This window comes from Bos grunniens, chromosome 25 (assembly GCF_055505025.1).
Source record: "Bos grunniens cultivar Pamir isolate PY7600 chromosome 25, Bosgru_T2T1.0, whole genome shotgun sequence".
NCBI lineage: Eukaryota > Metazoa > Chordata > Mammalia > Artiodactyla > Bovidae > Bos > Bos grunniens.
Window position 1 is genome coordinate 29,167,387 of NC_141189.1, and position 12,556 is coordinate 29,179,942.

At 43.2% G+C, this 12,556-nt stretch overlaps 1 non-coding gene and 1 pseudogene across 1 annotated transcript; one reads left to right on the forward strand and one right to left on the reverse strand.

Annotated features, from left to right (window-relative positions):
• The first annotated feature begins 505 nt into the window (after positions 1–505).
• On the forward strand, positions 506–1,497 carry LOC147345370 (vacuolar-sorting protein SNF8-like; annotated as a pseudogene).
• A 9,302-nt stretch (positions 1,498–10,799) lies between these two features.
• Positions 10,800–10,906, reverse strand: LOC147345371 (U6 spliceosomal RNA). The gene has a single exon (XR_015155102.1). It is a non-coding gene; the product is annotated as a U6 spliceosomal RNA (small nuclear RNA).
• Positions 10,907–12,556: the final 1,650 nt, after the last annotated feature.

Here is a 12,556-nt window from a genome sequence, read left to right on the forward strand (position 1 = left end):
AGACCTGGTTTCAATCCCTGGGTCAGAGATCCCCTGGGGAAGGAAATAGCAACTCATGCCAGTATTCTTGCCTGGGAAATCTCATGGACAGAGGAGCCTGGTGGGCTACAATCCACGGGGTTGCATAAGTCAGATCCAACTGAGCAACTAAAAACAACATACTTGACTTACAATGTTGTATTAATTTCTGCTGTATAGAAAATTGACTCCATTGTGTGTGTGTGTGTGTGTGTGTGTGTATTATATACATATATATTTCTTTTTATTTCCATTATGGTTTATGGCAGGATATTGAGTATAGTTCCCTGCGCTACACACTAGGACTTTTATCCATTCAATATATAATAGGAAATAATTTCAGAGTAGAGGTGGATCCAGTTTTCTGGCAGCAGGGTGGCTATGGGCCAGGGAAGGGATGCACTGCTGTGGGGTGGGAACTGATGTCATCCCCAAGAAGCTTGCACGGCCAAGTATAGGGAGTGAGTGACTGTCTTGGCTGAGATGGATGTCCAAGCAGTTGGATGTGTACAAGACCAACCTTAAAGAATATGTCAGCAAGCCCAAGCAGGGGATCTGGAAGAATCCTGTGTCCCAGATGCAGTTCCAGGACACGTGTGCTACTATTGGGGTGGATTCTTTGGCCTCTGGGAAAGGATTTTGGTCTGAGATGCTAGGCGTGGGAGACGTCTATTACAAGCTGGGTGTCTAGATTATTCACGTGTGCCTGGCCCTGAAGCAACAGAATGGAGACCTGATAACTCTGGAGTGACTACATGACATCAACAGGTGTTAAAAGGAAAGGTCACATTCACCCAGGATGTCAGCCAAGACGACCTGATTGGGGCCATCAAGACACTGAAGGCACTCGGCACTGGCTTTGGTGTTATCCCTGGGGGCGGCACTTACCTCCTTCGGTCTGTCCCTCTGAGTTAAATACGGATCATGCTGTGGTGCTGCAGGTGGCAGGGAAAATGGCTCTGTGAATGTCAGTGATATCAAAGTCAGTCTTTTATTTTTAAATTATTTATTTGTTTTCGGCTATGCTCGTCTTTGTTGCTGCAGGAGCCACGCTCCAGTTGCAGAGTGGTGTGTGGGCTTCACGGCAGTGGCTTCTCTTGTTGCGGCTCCCAGACTCCGTAGTTGTGGTGCACAGGGGCTTAGTTGCTCCACAGCATGTGGGATCTTCCCAGACCAGGAATCGAACCTATGTCTCCTGCACTGGCAGGAGAATTCTTTACCGCTGAAGCCCCTATCAAAGCCAGTCTTAAATGGGAGATGGAGCAAGCAAGGCAAGTGCTGCAACACCTGCTGAAGGAAGGGCTGGCTTGGCTGGATCTGCTGGGCTCCAGAGGAGACCTACCACTGGGTGCCAGGTCTCCTCTCCGACCTCTAGACTCCCAGGAGAGTACAGCTGAGCTGACCAGAGAAGCCCACCCTTGACTGGGAATGCTCAAGGTGGGCACAGCAGTGGGCAGGGAGAAGAGAGAGGAGTTGGTGGTGAATAAAACCTGGACAACTTTGTTTTCAAAAAGAACATCCCTGACAGTCTATTGGTTAAGAGTCTGTACTTCCAAAGGAGGAGACACAGGTTCGATCCCTGGTCTGGGAAGATCCCACATGCTTCAGAGCAACAAAGCCTGTGCACTGCAACTCACAAATGAGCCCACGCTCTAGGACCTGGGAGTCACAGCTATTGAAGCCCACGTGCCTTGAGTCTGTGCTCCCCAACAAGTGGAGCCCCCACAAAGAGAAGGCCACACCCCACAACAAAGAGTAGCCCCTGCTCATTGTAACTGGAGAAAAGCCCAGGTAGCAATGGAGACCCTGCACAGCCAAAAATAAGAAAGTATAGAAAATGAAAAACACTCCCTAACCCATCAGGAAAAAAAAAAAAAAAAGAACAGGAGGACTTCCCTGATGGTCCAGTGGTTAAGATACTTTCACTGCAGGGGGTGAGGGTTCAATCTAAGAACTAAGATCTCACATGCCCTGAGATGTGCCCCCTCCAACTTTTAAAAATATACACATCTAAAGCATTATTTCTAAAGAATTCATCTTAGAAGCTCTTATCTCATTTACTCAGTTTCACTACTTATGACATATCATCATACCAAGTTAATTTTTCTTCTCTTTGTTAAAAATTGAAGTATAGTTGATCTACAATGTTGCATTAGTTTCTGAGGTATAGCAAAGTGATTCAGATAAATATATATGATCAATGTCGATATAATTTTCAGATTTTTTCCAATATAGCTCACTACAAGATAATTGATATTGTAGTAAGATAAATGATAGTGAATATAGTTCCCTATGCTATACAGTGGGACCTTGTTTATCTATTTTACATATAGTAGTTTGTATCCAGTATTTTGGTTATCTGATGTGAACAGCTGACTCATTGGAAAAGTCCCTGATGCTGGGAAAGACTGAGGGCAGAAGGAGAAGAAGGCATCAGAGGATGAGATGTTTGGATGGCATCACTGATGCAATGGAGATGAACTTGGGCAAACTTTGGGAGATGGTGAGGCACAGGCAGGCCTGGCATGCTGCAGTCCACGGGGTCGCAAAGAGTCAGACATGACTGGGTTGCTGAACAATAACAAGTTTGTACCTACTCATCCCTGCCTATGAGTAGCTATGGTTCAGACATCCAAGGAAATAACCAGGTGACACTATGGGTGTAATTTTAGGCTAGTCCTTGCATTGCTAAGAACTTGAGTTTTCTGAGTTGTGTCTGACTTGGATGCCACCAGACGTTCTCAAAACAATGTCTGCCGGCAGCTAGTAACTGCAATCTTACTTTTTATAAAGCCAGACAACTGGCTACTTGACTATACGTCCAGAGTCAGTTTCAGGCTTATTCTTCTGAAAAGAAATGAGATTTATTTTGTCTATTTAGATTCCAGTTGTCACTTCCAACTACTTCTACTTGGGTCTGTTGCCCAAAAATGACAGGCCGAGGGATTGAGGTTTTAATCATAAAGACTCAGGTCCAGGACTTGGTACTCAGAAATACTTCCAATTCAGTGTCCATTCTTCAAACTGAGGCAGCACTATGCCCCATTTCAACAGGAAGTTATCGGAGCCATAGTTGCCCAGTTCCCTGAATTAAAGTGAGCAGGAGTCTATGGGGTTTTGGGGTCTTTCTGTGTCTTCTGTTCTTGTTTGTAGGATACACACTTCATTCAGCTTCTTTGACATTCCCTGAGTTCCAAGGGTAGATTCAAATAGTTGCTGATCAGGGAAGGGATGGGACACAAAAACAGGAGAGGAACAGTCAAGTGAGTTTGCGTAAACTCTGGGAGTTGATGATGGACAGGGAGGCATGGCGTCCATGGGGTTGGAAAGAGTCGGACTCAACTGAACTGGACAGACAAGTGGTGGTACAGCCTTAGGGCAGGGTCCTGTTTCCTACTCAAGGAATATGCATAACAATATCTTTGAGTTCTTTGGCAGAACTGGAGCCCCACCCAGGTGGAGGATGGTAACTTCAGGCTGAGGGCAAGATTCCTGGAGCACCGCCCTGTTGCCTCACACCAACCAATCAGAACAAAGTCACACACGCTGCAGCCCTCACCCCAGATTGTGCCTTCCTTCCCTGGGCCCTGTTTGGCCCCTGCCTATTTCAGGGTTTCACGCAAAATGGCTGTTATTAGAAGGGTGAAGGCTGGTTTCAGACCCAGCTCAATTGGAAAAGAATCTGTCTGCAATGTGGGAGACCTGGGTTTGATCCCTGGGTTGGGAAGGTCCCCTGGAGAAGGGAAAGGCTACCCACTCCAGTATTCTGGTCTAGAGAATTCTGGTCGCAAAGAGTTGGATATGACAAAGTGACTTTCACTTTCTTGTCTTTCTTTCATATCTAGATTTAGATTAGGTAGAGAGAGACTTCTGCTCTGCTAGGCAGGACTACTCCCATGCACAGCAGCAAGAAGTTACAGAAGAAAGAGACCTCCACCCCAAGGTGGAGTATGAAGTCTCTCAGGGGGAGTTCTTAGGTGAAACACACTGACTGACTGCCCACCATAGCCAGGCACCATAGTAACCATTTGCATGAGTTATTTTACAACAGGAGATCTTGCTAAAGAACACAAAACTAACAAGGCTCCACCAACTGGAAGAGTTTCAGTTCAGTTCAGTTGCTCAGTCGTGTCCGGCTCTTTGCGACCCCATGAACCACAGCACGCCAGGTCTCCCTGTCCATCACCAACTCCTGGAGTCCACCCAAACCCATGTCCATTGTGTCAGTGATGCCATCCAACCATCTCATCCTCTGTTGTCCCCTTCTCCTCTGGCCCTCAATCTTTCCCAGCATCAGGGTCTTTTCAAATGAGTCAGCTCTCTGCATGAGGTGGCCAAAGTATTGGAGTTTCAGCTTCAACATCAGTCCCTCCAATGAACACCTGGGACTGATCTCCTTTAGGATGGACTGGTTGTGTTAGGGGAAGCACACTGATTGAAACCGCCCACCCTGGCCAGGCACCATAGTAACTATTTGCATGAGTTGTTTTATGACAGGAGATCCTGATAAGGAATACGGAACTAATAAGCCACCACCAACCGGAAGAGTTCGGGAAAGGTCTAAAGGAGACACCGTGTGTCCGTCCACTTCCCAGAATCCCTCTCACTAGCATCCATCTTGGGTGAGCGATGTGTGTGCCACCAGGAAAGACTCTGAATTAGAATGATTGGCCAAAGACCACCTGGAAACGAATCCCATCACCATAAAACCCAAGACTGCGAGCCACGCGGCAGAGCAGTTCTCCTGGGTTCCCTTACCCTACTGCTCTCCACCCGGGTGCCCTTTCCCAATAAAATCTCTTGCTTTGTTAGCACATGTGTCTCCTCAGACAATTCATTTCCGAGTGTTAGATAAGAGCCCAGTTTTGGGCCCTGGAAGGGGTCCCTCTTCCTGCAACAGTTGGATCTCCTTATAGTCCAAGGGACTCTCAAGAGTCTTCTCCAACACCACAGTTCAAAAGCATCAATTCTTTGGTGCTCAGAGAAGACCATGTGTCCTACCATCTCCCAAAATCCTTCTTGCTGGCATCCATCTTGGCTGGGCAATGTCTGCACCACCAGGAAGGACCCTGAGTCAAAACAAAGACTTGGCCAAAGACAACCCAGAAACTAATCCCATCAACATAAAACCTAAGACTGTGAGCCACATGGCAGAACAGTTCTCCTGGGTTCCCCTATCCTGCTCTCCACCTGGGCACCCCTTCCCAATAAAGTCTCTTGCTTTGTCAGCATGCGTGTCTCCTCAGACAATTCACTTCCGAATGTTAGACAAGAGCCCACTCTTGGGTACTGAAAGGGGTCCCTCTTCCTGCAACAAAAGTTTAAAATGAGGGTGCCATCTGCTCAGTCATGTCCAATTCTTTGCGACCTCGTGGACTGTAGCCCACCAAGTTCCTCTGTCCATGGAATTTTCCAGGCAAGATTACTGGAGTATGTTGCATTTCCTCCTCCAGGGGATCTTCCCAACCCAGGGATGGAACTTGAGTCTCCGGTGTCCCTTACATTGCAGGCAGATTCTTTACCCACTAAGCCATCCATAAAGCCCAGCCTTGAACATACACCATTTCATTTTTTTCCCAGTATATTTTTGTGATAGGTTCTTAGAATGGGATTCCTGAATCAAGAGGTACATGCATATATTTAACTATACTCATTAAACAACAACTCCTCTCTTTTTCCTCCCCATAGCCCATGGTAACAACAGGCATACAAAGTTTTTCAAAAACCACAAAACAGAAACCCAAAACTGATGGGTATCTTTATTCTTATATTTGTGGCTTTGAGTTTTCTGAATGATATCAAGATAACTTTTCAATAGACAAGCTTTCTTGAATCAAAGTTTATTAATCTTGTTTTGTTTTAATTTTTTCTCTGAATCACAAAAGTTGAAGCTGTTATAGAAATTTGGAAAACAAAGATACAGATATAAAAGTAGGTGAGACAGTGCACTAAGTCATGTCCGACTCTTGTGACCCCATGGACTGTAGCCTGCCAGGCTCCTCTGTCTATGGGATTCTCCAGGCAAGAATACTGGAGTGGGTTACCATTTCCTTCTCCAAGATATAAAAGTAAGAATCATGCAGTTCCACCAGCAGAATATTACAAGTAGCCATTTTGATACGTTTCATTCATTCTTCCAAATTCTCTTCTTCATTCTTCTGTTTGTTCCGGAGGAAGCTCCATGGAGTCACCAGGGAAGTCAACATGCATCAGATATGTTTATATATTGGGCTTTCCCTGTGGCTCAGCAGTAAAGAATCAGCCTGCAATGCAGGAGCCACAGGATACATGGGTTCGCTCCCTGAATCGGGAAGATCCCCTAGAGGATAGGATGGCAACCCACTCCAGTAATTCTTGCCTGGAAAATCCCCATGGACGGAGGTGTCTGGTGGGCTACAGTCCATGGGGTTGCACAGAGTCAGGAATGACTGAAGCGAGTTAGCACACACACACGCTTATATATGGCTCTCTGTCTGTTGTGTGATGTGTAATGATAAAGATAGGATTACACTGCCAATGCCTGCTTTTTAAAGTATTTTAAAATGGCCATCAAATATTCTTCAAAACACTATTATAATGAACATGTATGAAAATCTTATAATGTTTTAATTGTTGTATATTTATGCCATTTCTAGATTTTTGTTGTTAAGGATCCATTTTGTGTATAAATCTTGTCTGAGAAATTAGTTTTCTTAGTGTTATTCCTAGAAATGGGTTTCTGGGTCAAAGGATGTACTCATATGTATCAGGATTCACTGTTCTATTATTTGTGGTCTCACGAGTTGGAGCATGTACACAGATTCACACACTCCCCTGTATGTATAAAGTTATTTTATCTTCTGCAGTCAAATTCTCTTCCCCTGAGCTATACCTCCATTTTATCTTCTAATAGAAGAGCACTCACTTACATCACCTAAAGAAATTATTTTATTCATCAAACATTTGTAGCAATTTTTTGTCAATAGACCAGGATGAAACCTGAAGATTAGACTGAGACCAACTCTGTTGTTTAGTTGCTAAATCGTGACCAACTCTTTGCAACACCATGGACTGTAGCCCGCCAGGCTCCTCCCTCATGGGATTTCCCAGGCAAGAATACTGCAGTGGGTTGCCATTTCCTTCTCCAGGGGATCTTCCTGACCCAGGATCGAACCTTGTCTCCTGCTTAGCAGTGAGCCACCAGGGAAGCCCGAGGCCAACTCTAGATCACAGTTAATTAATGTGCTTAACTCACCCTTAGGAAATGAGATGATTTGGCTCCATTCACGTTGTGGCATATTCCCTCTCACTCAGCATGTTCAGTGGAGGCACCTCTGGACCAGACTTGTAATTTCATTTCAGTTGCTCAGTTGAGTCTGACTCTTTGCAACCCCGCGGACTGCAGCACACCAGGCTTTCCTGTCCATCACCAACTCCTGGAGCTTACTCAAACTCTGGTCCATCAAGTTGGTGATGCCATCCAACTGTCTCATCCTCTGTCGTCCCCTTCTCTTCCCTCCTTCAATATTTCCCAGCATCAGGGTCTTTTCAAATGAGTCAGTTCTTTGCATCAGGTGGCCAAAGTATTGGAGTTTCAGCTTCAGCATCAGTCCTTCCAATGAATATTCAGGACTGATTTCCTTTAGGATGGACTGGTTGGATCTCCTTGCAATCCAAGGGACTCTCAAGAGTCTTCTCCAACACCACAGTTCAAAAGCATCAATTCTTCGGTGCTCAGCTTTCTTTCTTTTTTTTTTTAAATTTTATTTTATTTTTAAACTTTACAAAATTGTATTAGTTTTGCCAAATATCGAAATGAATCCACCACAGGTATACATGTGTTCCCCATCCTAAACCCTCCTCCCTCCTCCCTCCCCATACCATCCCTCTGGGTTGTCCCAGTGCACCAGCCCCAAGCATCCAGTATCATGCATCGAACCTGGACTGGCAACTCGTTTCATACATGACATTACACATGTTTCAATGCCATTCTCCCAAATCTTCCCACCCTCTCCCTCTCCAACAGAGTGCATAAGACTGTTCTATACATCAGTGTCTCTTTTGCTGTCTCGTACAAGGGGTTATTATTACCATCTTTCTAAATTCCATATATATGCGTTAGTATACTGTATTGGTGTTTTTCTTTCTGGCTTACTTCACTCTGTATAATAAGCTCCAGTTTCATCCACCTCATTAGAACTGATTCAAATGTATTGTTTTTAATTGCTGAGTAATACTCTATTGTGTATATGTACCATAGCTTTCTTATCCATTCATCTGCTGATAGACATCTAGGTTGCTTCCATGTCCTGGCTATTATAAACAGTGCTGTGATGAACATTGGGGTACACGTGTCTCTTTCCCTTCTGGTTTCCTCAGTGTGTATGCCCAGCAGTGGGATTGCTGGATCATAAGGCAGTTCTATTTCCAGTTTTTTAAGGAATCTCCACACTGTTCTCCGTAGTGGCTGTACTAGTTTGCATTCCCACCAACAGTGTAAGAGGGTTCCCTTTTCTCCACACCCTCTCCAGCATTTATTGCTTGTAGACTTTTGGATTGCAGCCATTCTGACTGGTGTGAAATGGTACCTCATAGTGGTTTTGATTTGCATTTCTCTGATAATGAGTGATGTTGAGCATCTTTTCATGTGTTTGTTAGCCATCTGTATGTCTTCTTTGGAGAAATGTCTATTTAGTTCATTGGCCCATTTTTTGATTGGGTCATTTATTTTTCTGGAGTTGAGCTGTAGGAGTTGCTTGTATATTTTTGAGATTAGTTGTTTGTCAGTTGCTTCATTTGCTATTATTTTCTCCCATTCTGAAGGCTGCCTTTTCACCTTGCTAATAGTTTCCTTTGATGTGCAGAAGCTTTTAAGTTTAATTAGGTCCCATTTGTTTATTTTTGCTTTTATTTCCAATATTCTGGGAGGTGGGTCATAGAGGATCCTGCTATGATGTATGTCAGAGAGTGTTTTGCCTATGTTCTCCTCTAGGAGTTTTATAGTTTCTGGTCTTACGTTTAAATCTTTAATCCATTTTGAGTTTATTTTTGTGTATGGTGTTAGAAAGTGTTCTAGTTTCATTCTTTTACAAGTGGTTGACCAGATTTCCCAGCACCACTTGTTAAAGAGATTGTCTTTAATCCATTGTATATTCTTGCCTCCTTTGTCAAAGATAAGGTGTCCATATGTGCGTGGATTTATCTCTGGGCTTTCTATTTTGTTTCATTGATCTATATTTCTGTCTTTGTGCCATTACCATACTGTCTTGATAACTGTGGCTTTGTAATAGAGCCTGAAGTCAGGTAGGTTGATTCTTCCAGTTCCATTCTTCTTTCTCAAGATAGCTTTGGCTATTCGAGGTTTTTTGTATTTCCATACAAATTGTGAAATTATTTGTTCTAGCTCTGTGAAGAATACCGTTGGTAGCTTGATAGGGATTGCATTGAATCTATAAATTGCTTTGGGTAGTATACTCATTTTCACTATATTGATTCTTCCAATCCATGAACATGGTATATTTCTCCATCTATTAGTGTCCTCTTTGATTTCTTTCACCAGTGTTTTATAGTTTTCCATATATAGGTCTTTAGTTTCTTTAGGTAGATATATTCCTAAGTATTTTATTCTTTCCGTTGCAATGGTGAATGGAATTGTTTCCTTAATTTCTCTTTCTGTTTTCTCATTATTAGTGTATAGGAATGCAAGGGATTTCTGTGTGTTGATTTTATATCCTGCAACTTTACTATAGTCACTGATTAGTTCTAGTAATTTTCTGGTGGAGTCTTTAGGGTTTTCTATGTAGAGGATCATGTCATCTGCAAATAGTGAGAGTTTTACTTCTTCTTTTCCAATTTGGATTCCTTTTACTTCTTTTTCTGCTCTGATTGCTGTGGCCAAAACTTCCAAAACTATGTTGAATAGTAATGGTGAAAGTGGGCACCCTGTCTTGTTCCTGACTTTAGAGGAAAGGCTTTCACCATTGAGGATAATGTTTGCTGTGGGTTTGTCATATATAGCTTTTATTATGTTGAGGTATGTTCCTTCTATTCCTGCTTTCTGGAGAGTTTTTTTTATCATAAATAGATGTTGAATTTTGTCAAAGGCTTTCTCTGCATCTATTGAGATAATCATATGGTTTTTATTTTTCAATTTGTTTATGTGGTGTATTACATTGATTGATTTGCGGATATTGAAGAATCCTTGCATCCCTGGGATAAAGCCCACTTGGTCATGGTGTATGATCTTTTTAATGTGTTGTTGGATTCTGATTGCTAGAATTTTGTTAAGGATTTTTGCATCTATGTTCATCAGTGATATTGGCCTGTAGTTTTCTTTTTTTGTGGGATCTTTGTCAGGTTTTGGTATTAGGGTGATGGTGGCCTCATAGAATGAGTTTGGAAGTTTACCTTCCTCTGCAATTTTCTGGAAGAGTTTGAGCAGGATAGGTGTTAGCTCTTCTCTAAATTTTTGGTAGAATTCAGCTGTGAAGCCATCTGGACCTGGGCTTTTGTTTGCTGGAAGGTTTTTGATTACAGTTTCAATTTCCGTGCTTGTGATGGGTCTGTTAAGATTTTCTATTTCTTCCTGGTCCAGTTTTGGAAAGTTGTACTTTTCTAAGAATTTGTCCATTTCTTCCACGTTGTCCATTTTATTGGCATATAATTGTTGATAGTAGTCTCTTATGATCCTTTGTATTTCTGTGTTGTCTGTTGTGATCTCTCCATTTTCATTTCTAATTTTATTGATTTGATTTTTCTCCCTTTGTTTCTTGATGAGTCTGGCTAATGGTTTGTCAATTTTAAAAAATATGGAACGCTTCACGAATTTGCGTGTCATCCTTGCGCAAGGGCCATGCTAATCTTCTCTGTATCGTTCCAATTTTAGTATATGTGCTGCCGAAGCGAGCATTCAGCTTTCTTTATAGTCCAACTCTCACACCCATACATGACTATTGGAAAAACCATAGCTTTGACTAGATGGACCTTTGTTGGCAAAGTAATGTCTCTAGTTTTTAGTATGCTGTCTAAGTTGGTCATAGCTTTTCTTCCAAGGAGTAAGCATCTTTTAATTTGAGTTACTTTAAATATATTAAGGACAGAGTAGATCTTTAGTATATTTGGTGATGGGACTTCCCTTGAAGCTCAGCTGGTAAAGAATCTGTCTGCAATGTGGGAGACCTGGGTTTGATCCCTGGGTCGGGAAGATCCTCTGGAGAAGGGAAAAGTTACCTACTCCAGTATTCTGACCCAGAGAATAAAGAGTCGCAAAAAGTCAGATTGGACTGAGCAACATACACTCACTCACATATTTGGTGATGGTCTCGAAACTCCAGTTATTTAACATAATTGGAAACAAATTGTTTTGCAAATATTGCAGATATTGAGGATAACCAGTTAAAGCAGTAGAGTCTGAGATGCAAAAGTTCCAATATTGAAAGCAGATTCCCTAAATTCTTAATTATAATGGACCTAGCACAGACAGTAAAGAACCTGCCTGCAATGCAGGAGACCCAGGTTCGATTCCTGAGTCCGGAAGATTCCTGGAGGAGGCAACCCACTCCAGTACTCTTGCCTGGGAAGTCCCATGGACAGAGGAGCCTATTGAGCTACAGTCCATATGATAGGAAAGAGTTGGACATGACTGAGCAACTAACACTTTTAACAATATAAATGAGTTTTCCTCCATGCATATTGATTGTGAAGCTCCTTGAAAGCAGAAGTCTTTTTCCCTAAATTTATGTGGGATATTTCATTCCCCATTGCCCATGAAGACCTTCAGAAGAAAGAAAATGTTTTTTATCCCATGTTTTGTAGAGTCTGAAACCCATAATCTGTTTGGACAAGCCTTAACTGGATACCTGTTTTATGCCAGGCAGGCCAATGCTGGGTGTTCAAGAGGAGAGACTGGTTTTGCTTTGAGAAGCTCACTCCTCAAAGCAAGGGGAGAGTGACCTCAGAGTATGGCAGGTGGATGCCCGGAGGCTCAGGTTTTCCTCCAAGGAGGCAGACAGGGGTTTGGCACCATGTAGAAATAAATGTGAACCTGGGCTCCCCAACTTCTTGGTTCTTGGCTTCTCTGAGCTTCACTTTCTTCTTGGGGAAATGAGAACATCAGGGCTCTGAAGTAAAATCGTGCACCCGAAGTCCTTAGTACACTTAGCAGGTGATACGCGACGTCACCTTAGTTGCCACTATTTTTCGGAGGGCTTAGTTGCCACTATTTTTCGGAGGGCTTGGGGAGGGGTTCCCCCCTCAGAACCAGTCATGACTAATTGGGTAGGGCTATCACCGGGAACAAAGGGGAACAGATGTGTGCCATCTATTTTCGACACGGAGCACCTACTGTGTACCTCTTTCAGCCTCGCGAGGCCTCTTGGAGGACTTGATGCCCTTCACCCGAGAAGAGCCTGAGGACTGGAGGGAGCTGGGGTGGGGGGTTTGCTGAGACGCAGCTGCAGCCTGGCTCCCCGTTGCCACCGCTGTTCCTCGGTCTTTTTTTTTTTTTTTTTTTTTACCAGAAGCCACTCTGTGACCTTGAGCAAGTCGGCTCCCCTCCGTT